Source organism: Rhagoletis zephyria, unplaced genomic scaffold (genome assembly GCF_001687245.7).
Source record: "Rhagoletis zephyria isolate East Lansing unplaced genomic scaffold, Rhagoletis_zephyria_1.1 Rzeph_scaffold_00567, whole genome shotgun sequence".
Taxonomy (NCBI): domain Eukaryota; kingdom Metazoa; phylum Arthropoda; class Insecta; order Diptera; family Tephritidae; genus Rhagoletis; species Rhagoletis zephyria.
In genome coordinates this window covers 132,791-139,742 of record NW_016157651.1, presented here as the reverse complement: position 1 = coordinate 139,742, position 6,952 = coordinate 132,791, and positions in this window count along the sequence as shown.

Sequence of the window (6,952 nt, the reverse complement as noted above, 5' to 3'; positions counted from 1 at the left end):
CGTTAACATAAGATATTGATTACAAAAATAATGTAAAAGAGTATATTTAATTGTCTACAAATGCCATTTATACTTTTAATATTTTAATGTGTACACGTTTTTTAAGTAAACAATATTGAGTTATATATATTTTTAATTTGAATTTTTTTATACAAAGTTTTTCAAGTGTATGAGACCCTTAATTTTATTTTTTTAATTTCGTATGTCATGCAAGTCTTCTATCAAGCGTATTTAGTGTTTAAATTTGTAAATTATTTTAATTTTTATCTATATTTTACTGTTATAAATCTCATAAAAAAATAGTCGTTTAATACACTTGAAAAATGTAGTTTAAAAACTGTATAACTTTTTGCTTTAAATTTAGTATTAATAAATAATTTGAATGCAAAAAATTCTGTTAAATGTTTGCGTTCTTCTTTCATTGCAAATAAAAAATTAAAAAATTGTTGAAAATTTCAAATTTTTCACGAGCTTATCGTACTATATTTTTTAACCCATAAAAGCTTTTTACTTAATATATTGTTTTCCCGTTTCCTCCTAATAGCTCTTAGCATAGCCATTAGGACGGTAAAAATGGTCAATGTGTGGGAATCTGAGAAAATAATAAAATTTAAAGCTTCAACTCCTTACTGAAGCTTAAAAGGCATATAAACGATCTTTTTGAAAAAGAGCTTTGAAAAAGATAAAAGAAGTGTTGGTCCGAGAAAGCTTTAACACTGTGGTAGTAGTTGTTGTTTGTATAGAAGCTTACAGTCCAAAAAACACGATTTATTTCCAAATTCTCTCACATTTTTCAAATGAGATATTTTTTTAATAAGTGAACTGTAAGAGAATTCTTACGATGGACAAGAAACAAAGATAAATAATAAAACTGTATAAATTTTCATCTTAAACTGGGAGCTCTGCTTTTTATTTTTTTGGCAGGCGACAAGGTACTACTTAGAAAACGGTGAATGTATATACATACATATGTATATCTACACACCAAAGTTCGAAAACCTTCTTTATTTTGTTAAATGTTGAAAAATAATGCAACTGATTTCAGGCAAAGTTATTCAACTTAAACATAAGATTTTTTTTTTAATTTTCAGACAAAAAGGAAAAGCGAGATAAAGTGAAAGCTTCCATATACAAAGTGAAAGCTGCCGTTCAAAGTAAAAGCTTGGCAATCTCAGCCGCCTGAGGAGCTTATATTAATTGGCTTCACTGTCACTTTTAAATATGTCATCCTTTGCCAAATTTGGTTTGGAGATAAGCCAGGTTTGGCATTCAGTGTCTTTTTTTTTAATGTAGAAACCCTAGTTCACTCAGAAACAATCTATATCCCAAGTATGAAGGGGATTAGGTATTTTCGCTGGCTCATGCCGGCTTTTGGGGAATTTAAAAATATTCTAAAGCTTCTTTCCGTCAAGTAAATTCTCGTAATGGTATCATAGAAATGTAAAAGCTCGAAATATGTACTGCTGATACTTTCCTACATTCGTTAGGAATGTATATTTATTGAAAGCCCAAACAACTCCTTGCTTTAGGTCTACGTGAAAGCTTCCCCGCACATGTGACTGCTCAAAAGCTATCGCCTACCTAACAAACACTTTTTAAATTCACTTTTAATCCTATACTTATCGTACTGAGTCTACTTGCGCAACTTAGAACTTAATACTCTTATTCTATCTACACAAATACTATATTATCAACGATTTATGATTAGCATTAATGCATTTTTTATTAACTATTATCAACATGATGTGTATATTAATTATGGCAATGTGTAAATTTTGAATTGAGAGCATTATTAATATTATTGCCAATTATTATTGACTATTGATTAATCGCATCTCTAGTGTTATCCAATTAAGGAATTATTAGGAATAGAATAAATACGTTTAAGCTACGATAAGGACACCTTGTAAAATAGACATACACCCCCAATATCCTTAATTACTGTTAGGTGCTAAGTGAACAGGTTAAAAGCATAAATTGAAGACAGTTGGCGCGTGGAAGTAAAAACTTAACAAGCTAAATAAAAACCTAGTTGCAGTAAATCGCCGAAAATCGTATGCAAACAAGAAGGTATAGTAAAACTGCTATGTAAAATGCATAGTGAATAACTAATGTGTTAGTAATTTTAATTTAAAAAAATATGGAAACAAAAAATGATTTACGAATAGCAAGGTAAAAGCATATTTTTTAAGCAAAAGACATGGAAGAGTAAGAGTAAGAGTTGCAAGCCTGCGCAGAATGGAGAAAATCAAAATGAGATATGTACACTCAATGCTTTTCGTAAAACTAAATATATGGCCGTATAGCTTGCGAAGAGGGTATCCGATACCCGACGACAACACTACACGGGCATAAGTTAGTACGTTTGAAAACACAGTAAATAGACGCAAGTTGAAAATGGAAAATTTAAAATAAATTTGTAGATTAAATAATATCACAAGAAACAAAGTGAAAAACTGTATATTTAAGCAAAAACTGTACTGTAAAAATTGCAATAACTTCAAAATAAAAATCTTAAAAAATAAGCTAATTTAAATTAAGCAAAATGCGTAAAGGAAAAAATGCAAAAAATATACCAAAATTATGACTGATACAAGGAAAATCGAAAAAGAGAAATCTCAGAAAATTTATGTAACTTTAATGCAAAATGCAAGCATGACATACAATAAACACACACACACACACACATAACAAACATACTTATAAAAAGAAAGCAAATTTTGAAAGAGAAGATAACTTAACATAATTGTGAACAATTTGCAAAATTAAGAAAACAAAAATCATTTCACGCAGCCACAAACAAGATGCAAATTGTTGTGAAAAAATAGCTTACATGATGTAAACACTTATTTGCGTTTACTTAAAAACAAATTGTTTTTCGTTTTTCATACGAATTAAATATTAGTTCTTAAGGGCAAAAAGAAATGCATTATATAAAAGAAGAATTAGTTGAGCAACTTCAAATGCCGTAAAAGCAGAGTTAGCCAGAGATAAATGTGTACTTGTAACTGTATTAAATATAGAATAAAAAATAATAATAAAATAAAAGTAAAAATTAAAAAAAAAACACTGAATAGTATTAAAATTTTACAGGTGGAAACGCAATGCAGGGTTTATATCGTTACACTAATATAGAAAGGTCCTATCTCACCATTGTCGCTGAAATACAAATAGCCGTAACTAACTAAAAATCTAAAATTCACTTTTTGATTGATTGTGATGCATTTCATCGAATTATAAATACCACAGCGTTTAAAGCAATAAAAAATTTTAGTCAATTACGGCTGTTTTGCATTTCAGCGACAATGTGAGATAGGGCCTTTCTATATTAAGATAACGATATGCGCCACACGCAATGTCTTACATGAATGCAAAATAAAACAGGCAAGTAAATAGTAAATGAAAAAAAGGAGGGAGTAGTTAAAAAAATAGGCGCTAAACACAATAAATGTCCATCAGCTAAGTCACCACAAACCACGCTCGCCTGCCCAACCCCCCTTCCCCCAACAAACAAAAACACGTTTCCAACATAAAATGTCCGACACACACACAAAAAAAAAATTGTTAAACAAATAAAGTTTATAGCTCCCGGCCTACTTTATACGTCGTCATATGTGTGTACATATATATGTAAGTAAGCACGCCGTGTATGCATTTTTTCCAGCCAACAGTGTAATAAAGCAGCGCCTCCCTCACTTTAAGCAGTCTTAGCAGCAAGTAAATGAACGATTAAAAATTAATATAAGGTAGCTAAAAACAAAAACAATAAAAAATTGTATGTGTAAATTATTGCGTTCAGAAAATGACGATCCGAATACTTTGGACACATGAAAGTGTCAAACAACTCCCCTCCTCACTCCATTTATAGTTGTACCAAAACAAAACAAAAAAAAAAACAAAACACATGCAAGACATAAAAGAAAACGTAAAAAAATAAATATTAAAAAGGACATACACACACTTTAACTCACCTAAATACATACATACATACAGATACATATGTCATACTTTCCTGAAAACGAACGAACACATTAAAGATGCATAGTGTAACAGGAAAATGCGCTAAAAATAAAACATACACCAACATATATGTATACACAATAGTGACATAAATAGCATATAAAGCTAGTATGTATACAGCTAAATTACACTATATACAGTGATGTGAAAAAATTCATATATGTATGTATGATGGTAATTTAAATATTAATATAAAAATAATAATAATATTAAACTAAAATATTAAGAATGAAATTGAATATAAAAACTAAGCAAAAAATTGCATAAAACCAACAACCATGAAAAAAACACAATAAAAATAAAAAAATTATTAAAAAAATTTTATCAAAATGGTTTACTCATTTAAACGAGGTCGTATGGAAGAGATAATGGTAGTCTTTATTCAATCTGTCGAAAACTGTATTGGATAAAGCAAGGGTTTTGGTGGTGCACAGCGCCTTGGTGTTCACCAACATGCATACCAAAGCGGAAAGTTCTGTGAATAAGGTATACATGACCTTGTAACATAGATCGAAATGGGGCTGGAAGTAGGTGGTTATACAATGGAAGTCTTTTCTGATATTTAGGGGGCGTTTGACAATGTTAACTTTCGCACTAAGTATGTGGTCTGCGGCCGGAAGATATGGAGTGGACGAAAAAATCACAAGGTGGATTCACTTCATGTTATCTCGAAGTTTGCTGGCTGTTAAGCTTTGCTGAGGGTGAAGCTAGCCTTCGAACCATGGCAGAGATTGGGAGAGGATGCCCTCAGAGCCTCTTGTCTCGTGCACTCCCTATTAATAGAAAGGCAAGACTCCTTTCACATCCCAGTTTACGCAAAGGATTTTTGTACAATGTCATCAGAAAAAAAAGAAACAAAGAATCTTAAATAAGATGAATGAGTGATGCACTTTGCAGGATCTTGCTGTCAACCCCAGCAAGACAAATTAAGTCTTCTCATAGAATTAAAATATCTAGGGGTAACTCTAGATATGAAGCTCATTTGGAAAACTTACGTCGTGCTGAAAATAAATCGAGAGGACAGTGTCGGAGAACCTTAGTAAGAGTTGGGGTCTAAGAGCGGGTATGGTATTCTGCATATACATAGATTTAGTCAGACCAATCGTCACGTTCGCGGTGCGGCCACGCTTCTATACTCCATACTATAGGTACTGCGTCCCGTCAAAAAGAGAGTAGCAAACACCAAGACCGTGGAGAAGGGGGCAAATAAATTTTTACACGGATGAATCCAAGCTAGACAACAAGGTTGAAGTTTTTTCTAAAAAATTAAGATTGGAATTATCCGCTCGAATGCCGGATTACTGCAACGTTTATCAGGCAGAAATTCTAGCTATAAAAGAGGTGGCTGTGTACCTTAATACGCATACTGTAACGAAAACTACGATGTATACCTTCTCGGATCGCCAAGCGGCCATCAAATCAATGAACATGGTAATGCTAATATCAAAGGTTGCACAGAAATGCCTGACAGCTGTATATGGTATTAGCACCGTCTTCAAGGTCAGCCTCATATGAGTTCCGGGACATAGAGTTATTGAAGAAAATTTCAGAGTCGATGAGCTAGCCAGGAAAGGTACCAATCTTCCACAATGTGAAAGCAGAGGTAAGATTAGGATAACCATGACAACCTGCAAATTAAAGATTAAAAATAAGATCATTAAAAGAGCCAATAGGTCATGGTTAAACGAGGGCATTTCGATGGTCGTGTCTTGTGTAACCGGCCATGAATTGTGTAACCGGTATTTGGCTTCGAGATAAGGAATATTCTCCCATGAGCATTGAGAAGATGCAGAGATGAGGAATAAGAAGAAACACTTGAGCACTTCTTCTGTAGCTGCCTAGCTTTAGCAAAGAGCAGAACGGGCTTTCTATGTATTTAGGCACTTTTTCAGCTCTCTAATGGAACTATCGGGTGTAGGAATAAAACCAATCCTACGCCTTTATAACAGCTTTAAGAAAGTTCTATGCAGAATAGTCACCGAGGTTTCCAGTGTCTCACAATGGTATCACAATGGGCCTGCAAGGTGTAAATGAGTTGGTCATTGGACCGACTTCGATATCAACCCAACGTAACCGTCAACTGCCGAAGACCGCGAGGCCAGTGGTCCCATGGCTGGATGGCAGCTGCTATTGCCTCCGGTAGTAAGGGACCGGTTGCACGCACTCTGAAAAAGCAACTGTCTGACGACAAAAATACACAGCCTGAGCAGAAGCGGATGAAAACTACATCAACCTTATGCTCCGAACCAAAGTTCCAGGTAGCAAGCATAGACCAGAATCGCCCAGAAGGAAAGATTCCAACGGACAAATGATTGCTCCTGGAAGAAAAGATCACAGATCACAAAAGGACACTACTTGGCGAAATCCAGCGTACCAAAAACAATAACCTTGGTATATTTGATGGAGCCAAGTGGCAGAAGGGAGTCAAAGTTGTTGGATGCGGTAACAAGGAGTCGCTGGACTTCCTAAAAAATTGCGTCCGCAACCAAGACGCACTTTGGGTCAACGGAAGACTGGAAGCTGTTCCACTCCCAGAGGTGCTATCCCGTACGACAGTGAGAGTGTGGATCCCACCCCAACTAGCACTAATAAAATGTTAAAACGTCGTCATCCCTGACGACTAGGCCGACGCCGCGCTTGCGACAATGGTAACGGCAAGGACCTGTGGATGAAGATCGGTTCACAATCCCTGCAGATCGTGCGTCGCACAGGTGAATCCTAAAAGCCCAAAAGTGGTGCACGTGTGGACGTGGCCCTAGTACAAGAACCCTGGCTAACCATGGGATGTCGATTTCAGCGCACTGGCAAGATAAATACTGAATTATTTTTCTAGTAGTTTATCAGGGAATTTAGGGATATAATCGTTAAGAGCTGTGGTGGAAAAAACAGTTAGTGGGGACGAGTTCACACTTTGTGCTAGACATTGCCACTT